The sequence below is a fragment of the Narcine bancroftii genome, chromosome 1, assembly GCF_036971445.1.
Source record: "Narcine bancroftii isolate sNarBan1 chromosome 1, sNarBan1.hap1, whole genome shotgun sequence".
NCBI lineage: Eukaryota > Metazoa > Chordata > Chondrichthyes > Torpediniformes > Narcinidae > Narcine > Narcine bancroftii.
The window spans coordinates 167,430,045-167,455,608 of NC_091469.1; the positions used below are offsets into that span (position 1 = coordinate 167,430,045).

The following is a 25,564-nucleotide window of genomic DNA, read 5'->3' on the forward strand; positions in this document are numbered from 1 at the left end:
GATGTCCCTTTCCAAGTGGAACCCTTAACCAGAAAGGCAGACCAGTGGCATTTTTCTCGTTACAAGATCAAACCAGCAACCACAAAGAAGGCATATCACACAGGGGTAATCTTCGTCCGCGAAGCCAAGCCAAAGAAGAAGAAGAAAGATGAACAATCACTTTATTAACAAAAGTTCACTTTCAAACTTTATTTCAAAACTCCCGCTTTGATAACAATGCCCACTGGTTACTATGCAAATTTCTATAAAAGTGTAAAACTAATAAATTCCCCAGCCTAAATATAGCATATGCAATTAAAGTCAGTTATATTTCCAATCAGCCCACAGAAAAAGTTAGACACAAAACAAACACAAAACACACAAGACTCACAAAACCTTGATCTCAACCGAAGCAAAGATCATAAACAAAATTCAGTTTATTTGGTAAACTGAACCCAAAAGATCTTAGAGAGAGAGAGAGAGAGAGCACAAAATTCGAAGTTGTCTTGTGTTGCTGCAGAGAGAGGAACCACTGGCTTGGACCAGATCCTTCTGGCTGCCTTCGGAATGTTCATCCTTTTTGAAATACCAACATTCTAATCTGTCCTCCAGACCATGACCCATGCTCTGGGCCTCCTTCCACTCCACAGCACCCCCAGTGGTGGTTTATCGTCCAAGTCCAGAAATTTTTAGAACATTTTCTTTTTTTTTAAACTTTATTTAAAATTTTATGACATGAATAAAATAAAAATTACATTTAAAGAAATAATAAAAAATAAGATAATAAAAATTATTAAACTACACAAATTAACCCCTCCAATAATTATACTTTTTTCTACTTTGGCTTGGCTTCGCGGACGAAGATTTATGGAGGGGGTACACACATTAATCATCTAATTTAAAATTAGTCCAACCCTCCCCCCCAAAATAAAGAATGAAGAATTAATTAACAATGTTGTAAATAAAATAGAAAAAACCCCACTTACAAAAAAAAGGATAAAACTTAACACAAAAAAAATTACTAACAACAAAAAAAATATCAATATTAAAATAATACCCTTAAACATATATTTAAATCAAACATAATACATGTATTTAACAAATGAAATCCACTTTAAAACTAAGTTCAAATATTAAAATCATATATCAACCACATATCTGTTATACAAAAAATCATAATTAATAATACATAAATACAGAATTTCCATTAGTACCAAGTTTCCTTTATAATTCATCGAGAGAACAAAAACATCCCTTAGAAAAACAATCAGATAAACTTTTTATTCCCTTCCCCTCCCCTTATGTATAAAAACAGAAAAAAAAAGAAAAAAAAGTTCAAACTCTTATAAAATTCTCCATATTCTTTATTTATAACATCTTCAAAATTCTCTATCAAAATTAATTTTATTAAACGCTTCTCCCTCAATGTATTTGTACTTAATTTTCTTCTTTTTCTTCTTATCACCTTTCCCCTCATCTTCCTCTTCATCTAATTCAACATCCTCAATTTTTGACTTATTATCTTCTGTGACATCATCCTCTTAAAGAAGAAAGAAAAAGAGAAAAAAAACCCAAAAAAAGAGAAAAAAAGGAGAGAAAAAAAACCTCCTAATTCCCTCTCAATTACAATCAGAAAGCAAAAAGAGTTTAAAAAAAAAATTATTTATTTTAAAAAAAATAATTAAAAAAAAACCTTCAGTTCTTAACCCAAAAATTAAAAAGAAAAAAAAACAGGTCGGAGGTCACAACTACCTCCTCCTGTTTAAACCGCCCAAAGCGATAACTCCCCCAAAATATTGGGTGTGAGATAACTGACTGGTAGCTGATGACTTCTGGAAACTAGTGCCTACCAAGTTCCCTCTCCCAACTCCCATTTCATTAAACTATCATCATTATTTAAACTATTTAAACTCTTCTCAAAAAAAGATAAAAGATTTCGTTTTTTTAAATCAACGTTACCACTTCGGTCACCATTGCTTCTATTTCTTTTAAAAATCTGGATCCCACCTTACATCTCTACTCTTTTTGGAGACTTTGAAGGACTACATCGTTCCTGAAACTGCATGATTGGTAGAGACTGAGCAAAGTCCATAACCTCTTTAGGATTGTCAAAGAACTTTGGCTAATTTCCATCCTAAAAAATCTTTAGTACCGTAGAATACCTGAATGTTGCCTTACGTCTTTTTTTCCACAACCGTTCTTTCACAGAATTAAATTCGTGTCGTTGAAACATAATTTCTTGACTCAAATCTTGATAGAAGAAAACAGGATTATTCTGAACCTTCAAAGGAGATCTATTTTGCTGAGCATTTCTAATAGCCGTACGTAAAATTGTCTCTCTGTCACAATAGTTTAAACAATAGATCAAAACAGATCTTGGATTCTGTCCTGAAAAAGATTTTCTTCTTAATGCTCTATGAGCACATTCCAGTATTAAACCTTCAGGGAATTTATCCTGTCCTAACACTCGTGGAATCCATTCAGTAAAAAATTTTCTTGGATCTGGTCCTTCTATGCCTTCTGGCAAACCAACAATTTTCACATTGTTCCGTCTAGATTGATTCTCCAAATAATCAATCTTTTTTGCTAAATTTTTATTTTGGATCTGCATTGTTTCAATTATTCTATTTTCATCTTGCAGTTGATCCTGTGCATCGACTAAACCTTGATCACATATTTCAAATCTTTAAATGGTTTCAAGCTTAAAAGCTCCATTAATGACTTCCGCCATCGCATTAATCTTGGAAATAAACAGGTTCACCGTTTTGAGTTTTGTGTGCCCGATGGAGATGTGGGGGGGCTGGTAATCATGGTGGGGAGCTGGCTGATGGAGGACCTCAGTTTTCTTCAGGCTGACTTCCAGGCCAAACATTTTGGCAGTTTCCGCAAAGCAGGACGTCAAGCGCTGAAGAGCTGGCTCTGAATGGGCAACTAAAGCAGCATCGTCTGCAAAGAGTAGTTCACGGACAAGTTTCTCTTGTGTCTTGGTGTGAGCTTGCAGGCGCCTCAGATTGAAGAGACTGCCATCCGTGCGGTACCGGATGTAAACAGCGTCTTCATTGTTGGGGTCTTTCATGGCTTGGTTCAGCATCATGCTGAAGAAGATTGAAAAGAGGGTTGGTGCCAGAACACAGCCTTGCTTCACGCCATTGTTAATGGAGAAGGGTTCAGAGAGCTCATTGCTGTATCTGACCCGACCTTGTTGGTTTTCGTGCAGTTGGATAATCATGTTGAGGAACTTTGGGCACACAAAACTCAAAACGGTCAACCAGTTTACCTATCTCGGCTGCACCATTTCATCAGATGCAAGGATCGACAATGAGATAGACAACAGACTCGCCAAGGCAAATAGCGCCTTTGGAAGACTACACAAAAGAGTCTGGAAAAACAACCAACTGAAAAACCTCACAAAGATAAGCGTATACAGAGCCGTTGTCATACCCACACTCCTGTTCGGCTCCGAATCATGGGTCCTCTACCGGCACCACCTACGGCTCCTAGAACGCTTCCACCAGCGTTGTCTCCGCTCCATCCTCAACATCCATTGGAGCGCTTACATCCCTAACGTCGAAGTACTCGAGATGGCAGAGGTCGACAGCATCGAGTCCACGCTGCTGAAGATCCAGCTGCGCTGGATGGGTCACGTCTCCAGAATGGAGGACCATCGCCTTCCCAAGATCGTGTTATATGGTGAGCTCTCCACTGGCCACCGTGACAGAGGTGCACCAAAGAAAAGGTACAAGGACTGCCTAAAGAAATCTCTTGGTGCCTGCCACATTGACCACCGCCAGTGGGCTGATATCGCCTCAAACCGTGCATCTTGGCGCCTCACAGTTTGGCGGGCAGCAACCTCCTTTGAAGAAGACCGCAGAGCCTACCTCACTGACAAAAGGCAAAGGAGGAAAAACCCAACACCTAACCCCAACCAACCAATTTTTCCCTGCAACCGCTGCAATCGTGTCTGCCTGTCCCACATCGGACTTGTCAGCCACAAACGAGCCTGCAGCTGACGTGGACTTTTTACCCCCTCCATAAATCTTCGTCCGCGAAGCCAAGCCAAAGAAAGAAACAGGTTCACAAAATTAGCTAAGTGACTCGATACAGAATATATCTTATCTTCAAGATCCTTAACAGACATTTCAACAGAAGTAGATTCAGGCATAATGGGGTCTTGGTGTTCCTTAGAGACCACAGGATCTTCTGTCCCTTCCCTTAATTTAGTACCTTTTCTAACAGTTTGACTTCGTATAAAAATCCCTCTCAAAGTCCCCCCAGCAATGCCAGGAGACTGAAGATCAGGGTTATCTTTAAGCCAAATCTCTTTAATCATCTTCACTGAATCGATGTCTAGAAAAACCGTTGTAATTGAAGATGCATTTTGCAGGACAGCTCTTTAACTCTCCAGCTGGTGGCGCCCCAGCTGATTCAACTGTCAAAGTCTGAGTAACAGCACTCACAGTGGTCGTTGTGTGAAATACTGGCACCCGTCCAGCTCTTTGATCTGAAAGCTGTTGAATGCGACCTTCAAAGAGCCTCACCGGCTTAAAACGGAGTTTCAATGCCGAACTCTGCACGTCTTCCTCTGGATCCATTCTACGCTGAGACCTGGCTTCTTGTAAACAAGTAGGCTCAGATAATTTCTGAAAATGTAGTTTTTTAACAGTCTGTTGATGTTTTCTTTTACCTTTTTTTGCATATAAACCATTAGGCACTAATCCAACACCTCTTATTATTTATAAACTTTTAAAAGAACTTTAATGGGCAGATAAAGACAAAACAATAAATCAGAGTCAGGAGAGGTCTGGAAGGCACGTCTGTTCCCTACGCCATCTTGCCATGCCCCCTAGAACATTTTCTGCACATGGTGAGTCCGTCTCCCACTCTCAGCAGTCCACCTTCACCTTGGCTCTTAAAGGCAAACTCACTTTTTAACATAAAACCACACAACGCATAGGCCAATACACAACACAGAACTCTGTAACACTCCCGCACAATAGGTGGGTCTGAACTTAAACATCCTGCCATTGAAAAAGAAGCCAGGCTATCATTGAAGCTCTATGCTACTGGAAACACTTGCTAGCTGGTAGAAAATTCATCCTGGTCACTGATCAGAAATCTGTAGCTTATATGTTTAATATTAAACACAAAGGTAAAATTAAAGACTATAAGATGGCTCGTTGGCGAATAGAACTTTCAACTTACAATTATGAGATCCGTTACAGACCAGGAAAGTTAAATGATCCCTCTGACACATTGTCACGAGCTAGTACCGGTGTCCAGCTTGAAGGAGATCCATAGCAGACTGTGCCACCCAGGGGTCACAAGATTCTTCCACTGTATAAGGGATAACAACCTTCCTCACTCCCTCAAAGAAGTCAGAAAACTGACTAGAAGCTGTCCTGTTTGTGCAGAATGCAAGCCACAGTATTTTAAAACTCCAGGGGGCACTCCCATCAAAGTGACCCAACCTTTTGAAAGGATCAGTTTAGATTTTAAAGGGCCGTTACCTTCTAACAAGAAAAATGTGTTTTTCCTTAACGTAATTGACGAATATTCAAGGTTTCATTTCGTGATACCCTGCCCTGACGTCTCAACGACATCTGTCATTAAGGCACTTGACCAAATCTTCAGTATTTTTGGTTTTCCCAGCTACATTCATACAGACAGAGGCTTAGCATTCATGAGTGCAGAGCTACGCCAGGCTCTGTAACACAAGGGAATTGCCACCATCCGCACCACGAACTACAACCGCAGACCCTAACCCTAATGTGGCAGTGCAGAGTGACACAGAACCCCAGAGAGGGGAAACAAGAGAACACAAGGGGGATGATAATCCCGCTGTCCACATACTAACACCCTAACCCTTACCCAGACTCAACCCTTTTCAAAGACAACCCGAATAGAAGCCCCACAACAACAGCAATCCCCACAACAGACTCCATGGGCCAGCACACTTAAGACAAATTACAGGGACACCCTAACACAGACCCGAGCTTGAAACACCACCAATAACCCTAACTCTAACCCTAACACCATACAAATTGTAAAAAACTTTTTAATGAATGATACAGAAGCCTACCGGGGAAGATATGAGGCCAACAGAGGCTAGAAACAGACACATTGTAATGTAAACATGGGTCAGCACAAAGTGGCAGTTCAGAGTGACACAGAACCCCAGAGAGGGGAAACATGTGAACACAAGGGGGATGATTATCCCGCTGCCCATTGACAACCTAACCCTAATGGGCAGGACGAAAGGGCTAACGCCACAGTCTGGAGACTGTTAACCTTGCGCTAAAGACCCATGGTTACTCTACTACTCGGTGGCAGGAGGTACTGCTTGAGGCGCTACATTCTATTCGGTCTTTATTGGGTACTGCAACAAATCAAACACCTCATGAAAGTATGTTTACTTTTCTTTGGAAATCAAGTACTGAGGTGGACTGGCCAGCCTGCCTATCTGAACCTGGAACCGTGCTGCTAAAAAGACATGCAGGGCCATGCAAAACAGACCCTCTAGTCCAGCCAGTTTAACAGCTGCACACTAATCCTAATTATGCCTACATTAGATTTCCAGACAGAAGCACGGACACAATACCCCTAAGAGATCAGGCCCCGCCTGGTTCACCCTTTTTGCACGCCCCCACTCAGAGTGATCGTGAGAGATTGGACGCACCACCCAACATACCTCCTCAAAGGGATATAGTCCTAACTGACATGTGTCTCTGACCTATGACCCCTAGTAAGCATTCAAATGGCTATGCTGAGGCCCCTCAGCTTCACGCTGGTGATTCTGGAGCGAGTCCAGAAGTCCTGCCGTCTCACACTATAGATCAGAGAACGGTATCAACACCACCAGCTTCCAAGGTCGTCACTCCTGCACAGCCTCCAACTGCTCCAATAAGAAGGTCTTCTCGTGTTCGAAAAAAACCTGAGGACTACACTATTCGTAAACATCTCATTATATTCTGATTGTTTTGATAAATGCTAACCTTGTTTTGGCTATGTCAGTAAATTCTCAATGCCATTTATTTAACTTTTGTGTTATGCTTGCAGTAGAATTGCTTGTTATTCTCGAAGTTGTTCTTTTAAACTTAACTCAACTTCTGCCCCGAGAGACTGTAGTAAATCTGTGTCATGCTGTCAATCTCTCACTATGCTTAGTCTGCACTAGTGGCTTTGGACGTGGATTATCTCTACCACCAAGGGCACTCCCTCTTGACTATAACTGTGTACGCATCCATTATCATTCATTATTGTACTACTGAGTTTCGACTAATAAAAGCCATGATATGTGTTTAACTACACTGCCTTTGATCTCTTCATTATTTGGCACATCACTAATACTATAACACATTAAGTAACCTAACCCCAACTATGTGTGAATATACTTGTATGTGTTTGTGTGTGTGTGGGATACCCAAACCATGACAGCTTAGTAGGCACATTCCGGAAAGTTATTCCAAAGTCCGTCTTAGAAATTCAGTGTTGAAACCCAGGCTTTTAAACTGTTGGACAGAAGTAATCACAAAGGAGGTGAGAGAGACTGAATGACCCAGACTGCCGAAAACTCACGAATCTTTGTTGAGTTTTTTTCCAGAGAAATGTACTTTCACACAGATGGTTGTCAGAACTTCCCTTTTCCTTTTGGAGGAGAAACAAATTGAGTGTCTTTCTCAATGCTTCTAGAACCCAGGCACTGGTCAGTCGAAATGATCGTCACAATGGTCACAATTCAATGCAGTCATTCTTCTGCTTCCAAAACCCAAATACAGGTCAATCAAAATGACCTTTCCTTTAGTCAGGGTGGGGTTCGATAATTCCCCTTCAAAATTACCTTTCCTTAGGGGAGGGGATAGTGGGGTTAAAGAAATTTTAGATAGGAGAATAAGGGAAATGTTTGATGTTTTAGAAATGTTGTCTTATAAAGTGTTCAAAACAAGAAAGCAGAAATGGATAAGAAGGAAAGGTGATGATGAGGAAACGGAAAGGAAAGATAAACAAAGTATGAAATGGCTACGTTGAACTATATGAGTTTAAATATTAACGGAATACATAACCAAATCAAAAGGAAGAAACTGCTAAATTTACTGAAAAAAGAAAAAATTGATATAGCATTCGTGCAAGAAACACCCTTAACTGAAGTGGAGCACAAGAAATTAAAGAGAGATTGGATAGGACATGTAACAGCAGCGTCATATAATTCAAAAACTAGAGGAGTAGCAATATTAATCAGTAAAAATGTACCAATTAAAATAGAAGAGGAAATAATAGATCCAGCAGGGAGATATGTAATGATAAAATGTAAGATATATTCGGAGTTTTGGAATTTACTCAATGTATATTCACCTAACGAAGAAGATCAAAAATTTATGCAAGATATTTTTTTGAAGATAGCAGACATGCAAGGGAACATACTAATAGGAGGGGATTTCAACCTTAATTTGGATTCAAACATGGATAAAACTGGGAAAAAAATTAACAGAAAGAACAAAGTAACCAAATTTATAATTAAATCGATGCAAGAAATGCAACTTCTGGATATATGGAGGAAACAACACCCAAAGGAAAAGGAATATTCATATTATTCGGGGAGACATAAAACATGCTCAAGAATAGACCTATTCCTGTTATCAGCTCGCATGCAAGACAGAGTTAGAAAAGCAGAATATAAAGCTAGAATATTATCGGACCACTCACCCCTGATATTGACAATAGAGTTAGAGGACATCCCTCAAAGAATATATAGATGGAGATTAAACTCCATGCTACTTAAAAGGCAGGATTTTAGAGAATTCATTGAAAGACAAATTAAAATGTACTTTGAAATAAATACGGAATCAGTGAAAGATAAGTTTATACTATGGGACGCTATGAAAGCGTTCATCAGAGGGCAAATAATAAGTTATGTAACCAAGATGAAGAAGGACTACAATCAGGAAACAGAGCAGTTGGAAAGGGAAATAGCAAATATAGAAAAAGAATTAGCAATGAAGGAAGACACAACTAAAAGAAGAGAATTGGCAGATAAAAAAATAAAATATGAAAAACTACAAACATATAAGGTGGAGAAGAACATAATGAAGACAAAACAGAAATATTTTGAACTAGGAGAAAAAACGCACAAAATTTTAGCATGGCAGCTTAAGACAGAACAAACTAAGAGAATGGTATTGGCATCAAGGAAAAAAGACAATCAAATCACATATAATCCAACGGAGATTAATGAAAACTTCAGAGAATTCTACGAACAATTATACCAAACTGAAAACGAAGGGAAAGAAGACAAAATAGATGAATTTTTAACTAAAATTGAACTACCGAAATTACAAATAAAGGAACAAAATAAATTAACAGAACCATTTGAAATAGTAGAAATACAAGAGATAATAAAAAAAACTACCGAATAATAAAATACCAGGAGAGGATGGATTCCCAATAGAATTCTATAAAACATTTAAAGATTTATTAATTCCTCCCCTCCTGGAAGTAATCAACCAGACTGATAAAACACAAAGCTTACCAGACTCATGCAAAACAGCAATAATTACAGTAATACCAAAGACAGGGAAAGATCCACTCGCACCAGCGTCATATAGACCAATATCTTTACTTAACACAGATTATAAGATAATAGCTAAACTATTAGCAAACAGATTAGCCGACTATGTACCAAAAATTGTAAATCTAGACCAAACTGGATTTATTAAAAAAAGATGAACAACAGACAATATTTGTAAATTTATTAACTTAATTCATGCAGTAGAAGGAAATAAAGCTCCAACAGTAGCAGTTGCTTTAGACGCAGAGAAGGCCTTTGACAGAGTAGAATGGAATTATTTATTCAAAGTACTACAAAAATTCAGCTTACCAGAGAAATATATTAATTGGATTAAAGCATTATATAAGGGGCCATTGGCGAAAGTGACAGTAAATGGATATATATCAAAGCAATTTAACTTAAGCAGGTCAACATGGCAGGGATGCCCACTATCGCCCTTATTGTTCACGTTAGCCATAGAACCACTAGCAGAACTGATAAGAACGGAAAATAAAATAAAAGGGATAAAAATATAAGACAAGGAATATAAAATCAGTTTATTTGCAGATGATGTTATAGTAAACTTAACAGAACCAGAACTATCAATAAAAGAATTACATAAGAAATTGAAGGAATATGGAGAAGTGTCGGGTTACAAGAGTAACGCAAATAAAAGTGAAGCAATGCCAATGAATAATGCGGATTTCTCAAAATTTAAGAAAGAATCACAATTCAGATGACAAATGCAGGCAATAAGATACCTAGGTACACAAATAAATAAAAACCTCAGCCATCTATATAAACTCAATTATTATCCACTAATGAAAAAAATTACAAGATGACTTAGAGCATTGGAAAGACTTACCACTAACACTGATAGGAAGGATAAACTGTATTAAAATGAACATTTTCCCAAGGATACAATACCTATTTCAGGCATTGCCAATACACTTGACGGAGAAATTCTTCAAGGAGTTAAAGAAAATAATAAGGAAATTTTTATGGAAAGGGGGGAAACCGAGCATAGCACTAGATAAATTAACAGAATGGTATAAACAAGGAGGCTTACAACTGCCAAACTTTAAAAATTATTATAGAGCCGCACAATTAAGATACCTATCAGATTTTTATCAAACAAAGGAAAAGCCAGATTGGACTAGATTAGAACTAGATAAAATAGGGGAGAAGATACCCGAACATATATTATATAAATGAGATGAAAAATTGGTACAACGTAGGAATTCTCTGCTCAATATTTGGAAGAAGATTCATGTAGAAAGGAATAAAACAAATTACCAACTACCAAAACTAATACTGACGCAAAACTAGCTAATCCCTTGTACAATAGATAACCTTTCCTTTAGAGAATGGGAGAAAAAAGGGATCAAAAGAATAGAAAATTGCTTTTCGGGAAATAAATTATTATCCTTTGAACAAATGAAGGATAAATATAATATAAATCACGATACAGTGTTGGCATACTACCAACTGAAATCCTACTTGAAGGACAAATTGGGAAGCAGTCTGAGTTTCCAGAGGGAAGTAATTTTGAATATGTGATTACAGATAAAATGACAATCAAAAAATTTATAACAAACATGTATATTAAACTACAAGAAAAGGAGAATGAGGAAACAAATGGTAAAACTAAACAAAAATGGGAACAAGATCTAAACATAAAGATAAAGAAGGAAACATGGGAGAAGTTATGCTCAGGAACTATGAGAAATACAATAAATACAAGGTTATGTATGATACAATATAACTGGATACACAGGCTATATATTACACCTCAAAAGTTAAATAAATGGGACCCAACAGTATCTGACAGATGTTTTCGCTGTAAAAAGGAAATGGGAACAACAATTCATGCAATCTGGACATGTGAGAAAGTGAAAAAATTTTGGGAAGATCTAAACCAGATATTAAATAAAATTACAGAAAGCAATATACCAAGGAATCCAGAGATCTTCCTCCTAAGTAACATAAAAATCAAAGAATTTGGACTTGATTTGGATGGAGCACAAAAAAGATTTGTTAGGATAGCCCTAGCTGTAGCAAAAAAATGTATTATGTCAACCTGGAAATTAGAAGATAACTTGAGAATACAACAATGGTATATAGAAATAAATAAATGTATTCCACTAGAAAAAAATAACATATAATGTAAGAAATAATATTACAATATTTGAACAAACATGGGAGCCATACATGAAACACAATAGAGAAAACCTACCGGGGACATCTACCATCTAAAATGACAGAAGAAGAGAATGAAAAGAATTGACTCAGTGGAATTTCTTGTTTATTTTTATTGAGTGACAACATTGTTTGACGGGTTTAATGTATCTTAGATTCTGAACTTTAAATGAATGGGAGGGGGTAGGGAGGGTGGGAGGGGAGGAGGGAGGGGGGGAAGAAAATGACACTGTATATATTTGAAAAGGAAAATGTATGTATCTTGATCAATGTGGTTTATAGTATGAAAAAAATTTTTTTTTTTAAAAATGACCTTTCCTTTAGTCAGGGTGGGGATCGATAATTCCCCTTCAAAATGACCTTTCCTTTAGTCAAGGTGGGATTCGATAATTCCCCTTCAAAATGACCTTTCCTTTAGTCAGGGTGGGGTTCGATAATTCCCCTTCAAAATGACCTTTCCTTAAGTCAGGGTGGGGTTCGATAATTCCCCTTGAAAATGACCTTTCCTTTAGTCAGGGTGGGGTTCGATAATTCCCCTACAGAATGACCTTTCCTTTAGTCAGGGTGGGCTTCGATAATTCCCCTTCAAAATGACCTTTCCTTTAGTCAGGGTGGGGTTCGATAATTCCCCTTCAAAATGACCTTCCCTTTAGTCAGGGTGGGGTTCGATAATTCCCCTTCAAAATGACCTTCCCTTTAGTCAGGGTGGGGTTCGATAATTCCCCTTCAAAATGACCTTTCCTTTAGTCAGGGTGGGGTTCGATAATTCCCCTTCAAAATGACCTTTCCTTTAGTCAGGGTGGGGTTCGATAATTCCCCTTCAAAATGACCTTCCCTTTAGTCAGGGTGGGGTTCGATAATTCCCCTTCAAAATGACCTTTAGTCAGGGTGGGGTTCGATAATTCCCCTCAAATGACCTTTCCTTTTGTCAGGGTGGGGTTCGATAATTCCCCTTCAAAATGACCTTTCCTTCAGTCAGGGTGGGGTTCGATAATTCCCCTTCAAAATGAACTTTCCTTTAGCCAGGGTGGGGTTCGATAATTCCCCTTCAAAATGACCTTTCCTTTCGTCAGGATGGGGTTCGGGTGGGGTTCGATAATTCCCCTTCAAAATGACCAATCCTTTAGTCAGGGTGGGGTTCGATAATTCCCCTTCAAAATGACCTTTCCTTTAGTCAGGGTGGGGTTCGATAATTCCCCTTCAAAATGACCTTTCCTTTAGTCAGGGTGGGATTCGATAATTCCCCTTCAAAATGACCTTTCCTTTAGTCAGGGTGGGGTTCGATAATTCCCCTTCAAAATGACCTTTCCTTTAGTCAGGGTGGGGTTCGATAATTCCCCTTCAAAATGACCTTTCCTTTAGTCAGGGTGGGGTTCAATAATTCCCCTTCAAAATGACCTTTCCTTTAGTCAGGGTGGGGTTCGATAATTCCTCTACAAAATGACCTTTCCTTTAGTCAGGGTGGGGTTCGATAATTCCCCTTCAAAATGACCTTTCCTTTAGTCAGGGTGGGGTTCGATAATTCCCCTTCAAAATGACCTTTCCTTTAGTCAGGGTGGGGTTCGATAATTCCCCTTCAAAATGACCTTTCCTTTAGTCAGGGTGGGGTTCGATAATTCCCCTTCAAAATGACCTTTCCTTTAGTCAGGGTGGGGTTCGATAATTCCCCTTCAAAATGACCTTTCCTTTAGTCAGGGTGGGGTTCGATAATTCCCCTTCAAAATGACCTTTCCTTTAGTCAGGGTGGGGTTCGATAATTCCCCTTGAAAATGACCTTTCCTTTCGTCAGGGTGGGGTTCGATAATTCCCCTTCAAAATGACCTTTCCTTTTGACAGGGTGGGGTTCGATAATTCCCCTACAAAATTACCTTTCCTTTTGTCAGGGTGGGGTTCGATAATTCCCCTTCAAAATGACCTTTCCTTTAGTCAGGGTGGGGTTCGATAATTCCCCTTCAAAATGACCTTTCCTTTAGTCAGGGTGGGGTTCGATAATTCCCCTACAAAGTGACCTTTCCTTTAGTCAGGGTGGGGTTCGATAATTCCCCTTCAAAATGACCTTCCCTTTTGTCAGGGTGGGGTTCGATAATTCCCCTTCAAAATGACCTTTCCTTTAGTCAGGGTGGGGTTCGATAATTCCCCTTCAAAATGACCTTTCCTTTAGTCAGGGTGGGGTTCGATAATTCCCCTTCAAAATGACCTTCCCTTTAGTCAGGGTGGGGTTCGATAATTCCCCTTCAAAATGACCTTTCCTTTAGTCAGGGTGGGGTTCGATAATTCCCCTCAAATGACCTTTCCTTTTGTCAGGGTGGGGTTCGATAATTCCCCTTCAAAATGACCTTTCCTTCAGTCAGGGTGGGGTTCGATAATTCCCCTTCAAAATGACCTTTCCTTTAGCCAGGGTGGGGTTCGATAATTCCCCTTCAAAATGACCTTTCCTTTCGTCAGGATGGGGTTCGGGTGGGGTTCGATAATTCCCCTTCAAAATGACCTATCCTTTAGTCAGGGTGGGGTTCGATAATTCCCCTTCAAAATGACCTTTCCTTTAGTCAGGGTGGGGTTCGATAATTCCCCTTCAAAATGACCTTTCCTTTAGTCAGGGTGGGGTTCGATAATTCCCCTTCAAAGTGACCTTTCCTTTTGTCAGGGTGGGATTCGATAATTCCCCTTCAAAATGACCTTTCCTTTAGTCAGGGTGGGGTTCGATAATTCCCCTTCAAAATGACCTTTCCTTTAGTCAGGGTGGGGTTCGATAATTCCCCTTCAAAATGACCTTTCCTTTAGTCAGGGTGGGTTTCGATAATTCCCCTTCAAAATGACCTTTCCTTTAGTCAGGGTGGGGTTCGATAATTCCTCTACAAAATGACCTTTCCTTTAGTCAGGGTGGGGTTCGATAATTCCCCTTCAAAATGACCTTTCCTTTAGTCAGGGTGGGGTTCGATAATTCCCCTTCAAAATGACCTTTCCTTTAGTCAGGGTGGGGTTCGATAATTCCCCTTCAAAATGACCTTTCCTTTAGTCAGGGTGGGGTTCGATAATTCCCCTTCAAAATGACCTTTCCTTTAGTCAGGGTGGGGTTCGATAATTCCCCTTCAAAATGACCTTTCCTTTAGTCAGGGTGGACTTCGATAATTCCCCTTCAAAATGACCTTTCCTTTTGTCAGGGTGGGGTTCGATAATTCCCCTACAAAATGACCTTTCCTTTAGTCAGGGTGGACTTCGATAATTCCCCTTCAAAATGACCTTTCCTTTAGTCAGGGTGGGTTCGATAATTCCCCTTCAAAATGACCTTTCCTTTAGTCAGGGTGGGATTCGATAATTCCCCTACAAAATGACCTTTCCTTTAGTCAGGGTGGGCTTCGATAATTCCCCTTCAAAATGACCTTTCCTTTAGTCAGGGTGGGGTTCGATAATTCCCCTTTAGTCAGGGTGGGGTTCGATAATTCCCCTCAAATGACCTTTCCTTTATTCAGTGTGGGGTTCGATAATTCCCCTTCAAAATTACCTTTCCTTTAGTCAGGGTGGGGTTCGATAATTCCCCTTCAAAATGACCTTGCCTTTAGTCAGGGTGGGGTTCGATAATTCCACTTCAAAGTGACCTTTCCTTTAGTCAGGGTGGGGTTCGATAATTCCCCTTCAAAATGACCTTTCCTTTAGTCAGGGTGGGGTTCGATAATTCCTCTTCAAAATGACCTTTCCTTTAGTCAGGGTGGGGTTCGATAATTCCCCTTCAAAATGACCTTTCCTTTAGTCAGGGTGGGGTTCGATAATTCCCCTTCAAAATGATCTTTCCTTTAGTCAGGGTGGGGTTCGATAATTCCCCAACAAAATGACCTTTCCTTTAGTCAGGGTGGGGTTCGATAATTCCCCTTCAAAATGACCTTTCCTTTAGTCAGGGTGGGGTTCGATAATTCCCCTTCAAAATGACCTTTCCTTTAGTCAGCGTGGGGTTCGATAATTCCCCTTCAAAATGACCTTTCCTTTAGTCAGGGTGGGGTTCGATAATTCCCCTTCAAAATGACCTTTCCTTTAGTCAGGGTGGGGTTCGATAATTCCCCTTCAAAATGATCTTTCCTTTAGTCAGGATGGGATTCGATAATTCCCCTACAAAATGACCTTTCCTTTAGTCAGGGTGGGGTTTGAAAATTCCCCTACAAAATGACCTTTCCTTTAGTCAGGATGTTATTCGATAATTCCCCTACAAAATGACCTTTCCTTTAGTCAGGGTGGGGTTCGATAATTCCCCTTCAAAATGACCTTCCCTTTAGTGAGGGTGGGGTTCGATAATTCCCCTTCAAAATGACCTTTCCTTTAGTCAGGGTGGGGTTTGATAATTCCCCTTCAAAATGACCTTTCCTTTAGTCAGGGTGGGGTTCGATAATTCCCCTTCAAAATGACCTTTCCTTTAGTCAGGGTGGGGTTCGATAATTCCCCTTCAAAATGATCTTCCCGTTAGTCAGGGTGGGGTTCGATAATTCCCCTACAAAATGAACTTTCCTTTAGTCAGGGTGGGGTTTGATAATTCCCCTTCAAAATGACCTTTCCTTTAGTCAGGGTGGGGTTCGATAATTCCCCTTCAAAATGACCTTTCCTTTAGTCAGCGTGGGGTTCGATAATTCCCCTTCAAAATGACCTTTCCTTTAGTCGGGGTGGGGTTCGATAATTCCCCTTCAAAATGACCTTTCCTTTAGTCAGGGTGGGGTTCGATAATTCCCCTTCAAAATGATCTTTCCTTTAGTCAGGATGGGATTCGATAATTCCCCTACAAAATGACCTTTCCTTTAGTCAGGGTGGGGTTTGAAAATTCCCCTACAAAATGACCTTTCCTTTAGTCAGGATGGGATTCGATAATTCCCCTACAAAATGACCTTTCCTTTAGTCAGGGTGGGGTTCGATAATTCCCCTTCAAAATGACCTTCCCTTTAGTGAGGGTGGGGTTCGATAATTCCCCTTCAAAATGACCTTTCCTTTAGTCAGGGTGGGGTTCGATAATTCCCCTTCAAAATGACCTTTCCTTTAGTCAGGGTGGGGTTCGATAATTCCCCTTCAAAATGACCTTTCCTTTAGTCAGGATGGGGTTCGATAATTCCCCTTCAAAATGACCTTTCCTTTAGTCAGCGTGGGGTTCGATAATTCCCATTCAAAATGACCTTTCCTTTAGTCAGGATGGGATTCGATAATTCCCCTTCAAAATGACCTTTCCTTTAGTCAGGGTGGGGTTCGATAATTCCCCTTCAAAATGACCTTTCCTTTAGTCAGGGTGGGGTTCGATAATTCCCCTTCAAAATGACCTTTCCTTTAGTCAGGGTGGGGTTCGATAATTCCCCTTCAAAATGACCTTTCCTTTTGACAGGGTGGGGTTCGATAATTCCCCTACAAAATTACCTTTCCTTTTGTCAGGGTGGGGTTCGATAATTCCCCTTCAAAATGACCTTTCCTTTAGTCAGGGTGGGGTTCGATAATTCCCCTTCAAAATGACCTTTCCTTTAGTCAGGGTGGGGTTCGATAATTCCCCTACAAAGTGACCTTTCCTTTAGTCAGGGTGGGGTTCGATAATTCCCCTTCAAAATGACCTTTCCTTTAGTCAGGGTGGGGTTCGATAATTCCCTTTCAAAATGACCTTTCCTTTAGTCAGGGTGGGGTTCGATAATTCCCCTTCAAAATGACCTTTCCTTTAGTCAGGGTGGGGTTCGATAATTCCCCTTCAAAATGACCTTTCCTTTAGTCAGGGTGGGGTTCGATAATTCCCCTTCAAAATGACCTTTCCTTTCGTCAGGGTGGGGTTCGATAATTCCCCTTCAAAATGACCTTTCCTTTAGTCAGGGTGGGGTTCGATAATTCCCCTACAAAATGACCTTTCCTTTAGTCAGGGTGGGGTTCGATAATTCCCCTTCAAAATGACCTTTCCTTTAGTCAGGGTGGGGTTCGATAATTCCCCTTCAAAATGACCTTTCCTTTAGTCAGGGTGGGGTTCGATAATTTCCCTACAAAATGACCTTTCCTTTAGTCAGGGTGGGGTTCGATAATTCCCCTTCAAAATGACCTTTCCTTTAGTCAGGGTGGGGTTCGATAATTCCCCTTCAAAATGACCTTCCCTTTAGTCAGGGTGGGGTTCGATAATTCCCCTTCAAAATGACCTTTAGTCAGGTTGGGGTTCGATAATTCCCCTTCAAAATGACCTTTCCTTTAGTCAGGGTGGGGTTCGATAATTCCCTTTCAAAATGACCTTTCCTTTACTCAGGGTGGGGTTCGATAATTCCCCTTCAAAATGACCTTTCCTTTAGTCAGGGTGGGGTTCGATAATTCCCCTTCAAAATGACCTTTCCTGGGGGAGTCACGTGATGGAGTAGTGGCCGGACGGTGAACTCCAGCCCTCTCCAGAAAAGTCGGGAAAAACAAGAGAAAACACAAAGGCACAGAAATAAAAGTTACAGAAAAGTGAGTATAAAGGTGGAAAGAAGATGGCGACAAAAAAAGAAAAATCGAAAGCAACGGCAAGAAGAGAGGAAGAGAAGACAAAGGAGGAAAAAGGTGAAGGCCTTACCTGTCCGAACAGGCCCGCTGCGGAGAGAGAAACCCGCTCCCTCAGGTCGGTAAATAATGGACTACAAAAATGGCTCGCTGAGCCGAGTAAAAGTGCGCAACCGCGCATGCGCGATGCGAATGAAAAAAAACACACCGACGGGAGGGGGGACCAGCTGGGGAGTCGATCTCCACAGCAGGCAACGACAGCTGCAGAACACCTGCAGCAAGAAGAGACCACAGAAGACAATAGAAACAAGAAAGAAGAGGAGGAAAGGGCAACAAAGAAACAACAGATGGTCAACCCAGAGGAAGAAGAAGAGGAAGAGTTTGGTGAAATAGAAGAAGAAAAGAAAGGCAAGGTAAAGGATATACTTGCTCTTATTAAAGGATACATGGAGTCATTTAAAGAATGGCAAACACAGGAATTTAAGGATTTAAGAAAAAGAATAAACAACACAGAAGAGAAAATAAATAAAATGGAGATGACCTTAACAGAAATGGGAAAAAAAATGGACAAGATGGAAGAGCGGGAAGTAGCAGCAGAAATGGAGGTAGAAGACTTAAAAAAGAAATTGGAGAAATCTAATAAAAAAACTAAAGAGACACAAGAACTACTAGCTCAAAAAATAGATACAATGGAAAACCATAACAGAAGAAATAACATAAAGATAGTGGGCCTTAAGGAAGATGAAGAAGGCAAGAATATGAGGGAGTTTATAAAAGAGTGGATCCCTAAGACCCTAGGATGTCCAGAACTACAGCATGAAATGGAAATAGAAAGGGCACATAGAGTATTGGCCTCTAAACCACAACCACAACAAAAACCAAGATCTATTGTAGTAAAATTCCTAAGATATACTACAAGAGAAAAGGTACTGGAGAAGACAATGGAAAAAGTAAGAGAGGGCAACAAACCACTGGAGTATAAAGGGCAAAAAATCTTCATTTATCCAGATATAAGTTTTGAACTCCTAAAGAAGAGAAAAGAGTTCAATACAGCAAAGGCGATTTTATGGAAGAAAGGGTATAAATTTATACTAAAGCATCCAGCGGTATTGAAAATATTTATTCCAGGACAACAAAACAGACTATTCTCGGATCCAGAAGAAGCACGAAAATTTGCAGAACAATTACAAAAATAGACTGAGGGAGGAAGACGGGTAATGAGAGTTAAAATGATCACGACTGATATGTATGTGGGTAAAGACAAAAATAGACTGAGGGATGAAGACGGGTAATGAGAGTAAAAATGATCACGATTGATATGTATGCAGGTAAAGAGGTATAAGAGTGAATAGAGACAATGAGCATACATGAATGTATCTGTACTTAGAGGAAAATATAGATAGTATAGACAAGAATTAATAAGGGAAGGTAATGGAATAGAGAGAATAAGGAGGGAATTAAAAGAGGGACCTTTGTGACATATGAAAAGTGAAATCTTTTCTGGGGGAGGCGGGGTGGGGGGGAATAGCGGTCACTGCAAAATCAGTTGACGCTTGCGAGTGGATTCGCAAATCCAAATGGAGAGGGGAGATGTGGTTGTCCGACAAGGGATAAAGGACAACTCAGGAGGGGAAGGGGAGATTGGGGATAAATAAGATAGAAATAGGAGAATAAGGAAAATGTTAGATGTTGTAGGAATGTTGTCTTATAAAGAGTTGAAAATAAGAAAACAGAAATGGAAAAGGAGGAAAGGTAATGATGGAAAAACGGAAAGAGAAGATAAACAAAATATAAAAGGGCTACGCTGAACTATATGTCTTTAAATATTAATGGAATACATAACCAAATTAAAAGGAAGAAACTACCAAATTTAAATGAATAAATGTATTCCATGAAAAAAAATAACATATTGGTTAAGAAATAAGATTGAAATATTCGAACAAGTATAGGAGCCTTATATTAAATACAATAGCGAAAACCTACCGGGGACAAACAGTACCTAAGTTGATGGAAGGAGAAGGAAAGAAAAGAATGGACTCAGTAGAATTTCTGGTGTAATTTTGTTGAATGACAACATTGTCTGACTGGCTTAATGCAACCTAGATTGTATACCTAAAATGGATGAGAGGGGGGGTGGGGGGGTGGTTTGGGAGGAAAGGTGGAGGGAGAAAAAGTCACTGTATATGTGTGAAAAAGAAATAGTGTATATCATGGCTAATGTGATTTATGGTGTGAAAAATAAAAAAATTAAAAAAAAAAAGACCTTCCCTTTAGTCAGGGTGGGGTTCGATAATTCCCCTTCAAAATGACCTTTCCTTTAGTCAGGGTGGGGTTCGATAATTCCCCTTCAAAATGACCTTTCCTTTAGTCAGGGTGGGGTTCGATAATTCCCCTTCAAAATGACCTTTCCTTTAGTCAGGGTGGGGTTCGATAATTCCCCTTCAAAATGATCTTTCCTTTAGTCAGGATGGGATTCGATAATTCCCCTACAAAATGACCTTTCCTTTAGTCAGGGTGGGGTTTGAAAATTCCCCTACAAAATGACCTTTCCTTTAGTCAGGATGTTATTCGATAATTCCCCTACAAAATGACCTTTCCTTTAGTCAGGGTGGGGTTCGATAATTCCCCTTCAAAATGACCTTCCCTTTAGTGAGGGTGGGGTTCGATAATTCCCCTTCAAAATGACCTTTCCTTTAGTCAGGGTGGGGTTCGATAATTCCCCTTCAAAATGACCTTTCCTTTAGTCAGGGTGGGGTTCGATAATTCCCCTTCAAAATGACCTTTCCTTTGGTCAGGGTGGGGTTCGATAATTCCCCTTCAAAATGATCTTCCCGTTAGTCAGGGTGGGGTTCGATAATTCCCCTACAAAATGAACTTTCCTTTAGTCAGGGTGGGGTTCGATAATTCCCCTTCAAAATGACCTTTCCTTTAGTCAGGGTGGGGTTCGATAATTCCCCTTCAAAATGACCTTTCCTTTAGTCAGCGTGGGGTTCGATAATTCCCCTTCAAAATGACCTTTCCTTTAGTCGGGGTGGGGTTCGATAATTCCCCTTCAAAATGACCTTTCCTTTAGTCAGGGTGGGGTTCGATAATTCCCCTTCAAAATGATCTTTCCTTTAGTCAGGATGGGATTCGATAATTCCCCTACAAAATGACCTTTCCTTTAGTCAGGGTGGGGTTTGAAAATTCCCCTACAAAATGACCTTTCCTTTAGTCAGGATGGGATTCGATAATTCCCCTACAAAATGACCTTTCCTTTAGTCAGGGTGGGGTTCGATAATTCCCCTTCAAAATGACCTTCCCTTTAGTGAGGGTGGGGTTCGATAATTCCCCTTCAAAATGACCTTTCCTTTAGTCAGGGTGGGGTTCGATAATTCCCCTTCAAAATGACCTTTCCTTTAGTCAGGGTGGGGTTCGATAATTCCCCTTCAAAATGACCTTTCCTTTAGTCAGGATGGGGTTCGATAATTCCCCTTCAAAATGACCTTTCCTTTAGTCAGCGTGGGGTTCGATAATTCCCATTCAAAATGACCTTTCCTTTAGTCAGGATGGGATTCGATAATTCCCCTTCAAAATGACCTTTCCTTTAGTCAGGGTGGGGTTCGATAATTCCCCTTCAAAATGACCTTTCCTTTAGTCAGGGTGGGGTTCGATAATTCCCCTTCAAAATGACCTTTCCTTTAGTCAGGGTGGGGTTCGATAATTCCCCTTCAAAATGACCTTTCCTTTTGACAGGGTGGGGTTCGATAATTCCCCTACAAAATTACCTTTCCTTTTGTCAGGGTGGGGTTCGATAATTCCCCTTCAAAATGACCTTTCCTTTAGTCAGGGTGGGGTTCGATAATTCCCCTTCAAAATGACCTTTCCTTTAGTCAGGGTGGGGTTCGATAATTCCCCTACAAAGTGACCTTTCCTTTAGTCAGGGTGGGGTTCGATAATTCCCCTTCAAAATGACCTTTCCTTTAGTCAGGGTGGGGTTCGATAATTCCCTTTCAAAATGACCTTTCCTTTAGTCAGGGTGGGGTTCGATAATTCCCCTTCAAAATGACCTTTCCTTTAGTCAGGGTGGGGTTCGATAATTCCCCTTCAAAATGACCTTTCCTTTAGTCAGGGTGGGGTTCGATAATTCCCCTTCAAAATGACCTTTCCTTTCGTCAGGGTGGGGTTCGATAATTCCCCTTCAAAATGACCTTTCCTTTAGTCAGGGTGGGGTTCGATAATTCCCCTTCAAAATGACCTTCCCTTTAGTCAGGGTGGGGTTCGATAATTCCCCTTCAAAATGACCTTCCCTTTAGTCAGGGTGGGATTCGATAATTCCCCTTCAAAATGACCTTTCCTTTAGTCAGGGTGGGGTTCGATAATTCCCCTTCAAAATGACCTTTCCTTTAGTCAGGGTGGGGTTTGATAATTCCCCTTCAAAATGACCTTTCCTTTAGTCAGGGTGGGGTTCGATAATTCCCCTTCAAAATGACCTTCCCTTTAGTCAGGGTGGGGTTCGATAATTCCCCTTCAAAATGACCTTTAGTCAGGGTGGGGTTCGATAATTCCCCTTCAAAATGACCTTTCCTTTAGTCAGGGTGGGGTTCGATAATTCCCTTTCAAAATGACCTTTCCTTTACTCAGGGTGGGGTTCGATAATTCCCCTTCAAAATGACCTTTCCTTTAGTCAGGGTGGGGTTCGATAATTCCCCTTCAAAATGACCTTTCCTGGGGGAGTCACGTGATGGAGTAGTGGCCGGACGGTGAACTCCAGCCCTCTCCAGAAAAGTCGGGAAAAACAAGAGAAAACACAAAGGCACAGAAATAAAAGTTACAGAAAAGTGAGTATAAAGGTGGAAAGAAGATGGCGACAAAAAAAGAAAAATCGAAAGCAACGGCAAGAAGAGAGGAAGAGAAGACAAAGGAGGAAAAAGGTGAAGGCCTTACCTGTCCGAACAGGCCCGCTGCGGAGAGAGAAACCCGCTCCCTCAGGTCGGTAAATAATGGACTACAAAAATGGCTCGCTGAGCCGAGTAAAAGTGCGCAACCGCGCATGCGCGATGCGAATGAAAAAAAACACACCGACGGGAGGGGGGACCAGCTGGGGAGTCGATCTCCACAGCAGGCAACGACAGCTGCAGAACACCTGCAGCAAGAAGAGACCACAGAAGACAATAGAAACAAGAAAGAAGAGGAGGAAAGGGCAACAAAGAAACAACAGATGGTCAACCCAGAGGAAGAAGAAGAGGAAGAGTTTGGTGAAATAGAAGAAGAAAAGAAAGGCAAGGTAAAGGATATACTTGCTCTTATTAAAGGATACATGGAGTCATTTAAAGAATGGCAAACACAGGAATTTAAGGATTTAAGAAAAAGAATAAACAACACAGAAGAGAAAATAAATAAAATGGAGATGACCTTAACAGAAATGGGAAAAAAAATGGACAAGATGGAAGAGCGGGAAGTAGCAGCAGAAATGGAGGTAGAAGACTTAAAAAAGAAATTGGAGAAATCTAATAAAAAAACTAAAGAGACACAAGAACTACTAGCTCAAAAAATAGATACAATGGAAAACCATAACAGAAGAAATAACATAAAGATAGTGGGCCTTAAGGAAGATGAAGAAGGCAAGAATATGAGGGAGTTTATAAAAGAGTGGATCCCTAAGACCCTAGGATGTCCAGAACTACAGCATGAAATGGAAATAGAAAGGGCACATAGAGTATTGGCCTCTAAACCACAACCACAACAAAAACCAAGATCTATTGTAGTAAAATTCCTAAGATATACTACAAGAGAAAAGGTACTGGAGAAGACAATGGAAAAAGTAAGAGAGGGCAACAAACCACTGGAGTATAAAGGGGTTCGATAATTCCCCTTCAAAATTACCTTTCCTTTAGTCAGGGTGGGGTTCGATAATTCCCCTTCAAAATTACCTTTCCTTTAGTCAGGGTGGGGTTCGATAATTCCCCTTCAAAATGACCTTCCCTTTAGTCAGGGTGGGGTTCGATAATTCCCCTTCAAAATGACCTTCCCTTTAGTCAGGGTGGGATTCGATAATTCCCCTTCAAAATGACCTTTCCTTTAGTCAGGGTGGGGTTCGATAATTCCCCTTCAAAATGACCTTTCCTTTAGTCAGGGTGGGGTTCGATAATTCACCTTCAAAATGACCTTTCCTTTAGTCAGGGTGGGGTTTGATAATTCCCCTTCAAAATGACCTTTCCTTTAGTCAGGGTGGGGTTCGATAATTCCCCTACAAAATGACCTTTCCTTTAGTCAGGGTGGTGTTCGATAATTCCCCTTCAAAATGACCTTTCCTTTAGTCAGGGTGGGGTTCGATAATTCCCCTTCAAAATGACCTTTCCTTTAGTCAGGGTGGGGTTCGATAATTCCCCTTCAAAATGACCTTCCCTTTAGTCAGGGTGGGGTTCGATAATTCCCCTTCAAAATGACCTTTCCTTTAGTCAGGGTGGGGTTCGATAATTCCCCTTCAAAATGACCTTCCCTTTAGTCAGGGTGGGGTTCGATAATTCCCCTTCAAAATGACCTTCCCTTTAGTCAGGGTGGGATTCGATAATTCCCCTTCAAAATGACCTTTCCTTTAGTCAGGGTGGGGTTCGATAATTCCCCTTCAAAATGACCTTTCCTTTAGTCAGGGTGGGGTTCGATAATTCCCCTTCAAAATGACCTTTCCTTTAGTCAGGGTGGGGTTCGATAATTCCCCTTCAAAATGACCTTTCCTTTAGTCAGGGTGGGGTTCGATAATTCCCCTTCAAAATGACCTTTCCTTTAGTCAGGGTGGGGTTCGATAATTCCCCTTCAAAATGACCTTCCCTTTAGTCAGGGTGGGGTTCGATAATTCCCCTTCAAAATGACCTTTCCTTTAGTCAGGGTGGGGTTCGATAATTCCCCTTCAAAATGACCTTCCCTTTAGTCAGGGTGGGGTTCGATAATTCCCCTTCAAAATGACCTTTCCTTTAGTCAGGGTGGGGTTCGATAATTCCCCTTCAAAATGACCTTCCCTTTAGTCAGGGTGGGGTTCGATAATTCCCCTTCAAAATGACCTTTCCTTTAGTCATGGTGGGGTTCGATAATTCCCCTTCAAAATGACCTTTCCTTTAGTCAGGGTGGGGTTCGATAATTCCCCTTCAAAATGAACTTCACTTTCGTCAGGGTGGGGTTCGATAATTCCCCTTCAAAATGACCTTTCCTTTAGTCAGGGTGGGGTTCGATAATTCCCCTTCAAAATGACCTTTCCTTTAGTCATGGTGGGGTTCGATAATTCCCCTTCAAAATGACCTTTCCTTTAGTCAGGGTGGGGTTCGATATTTCCCCTTCAAAATGACCTTTCCTTTAGTCAGGGTGGGGTTCGATAATTCCCCTTCAAAATGACCTTTCCTT

The 25,564-nt window shown here is 40.6% G+C and overlaps 1 protein-coding gene across 3 annotated transcripts in view; it reads left to right on the forward strand.

Moving 5' to 3' along the window:
* LOC138735950 (zinc finger protein 229-like) overlaps positions 1-25,564 on the forward strand; it is an 89,224-nt gene that overhangs the window by 55,283 nt on the left and 8,377 nt on the right. The window contains exon 5 of one of the 3 annotated variants that reach the window (XR_011340029.1): positions 4,364-7,286. The exons of the other annotated variants lie outside the window; for them this stretch is intronic. The gene's annotated coding sequence lies outside the window, so the exon portion shown is untranslated. Of the gene's footprint in view, positions 1-4,363; positions 7,287-25,564 lie in introns of those variants that run through there. 3 annotated transcript variants of the gene reach the window in all.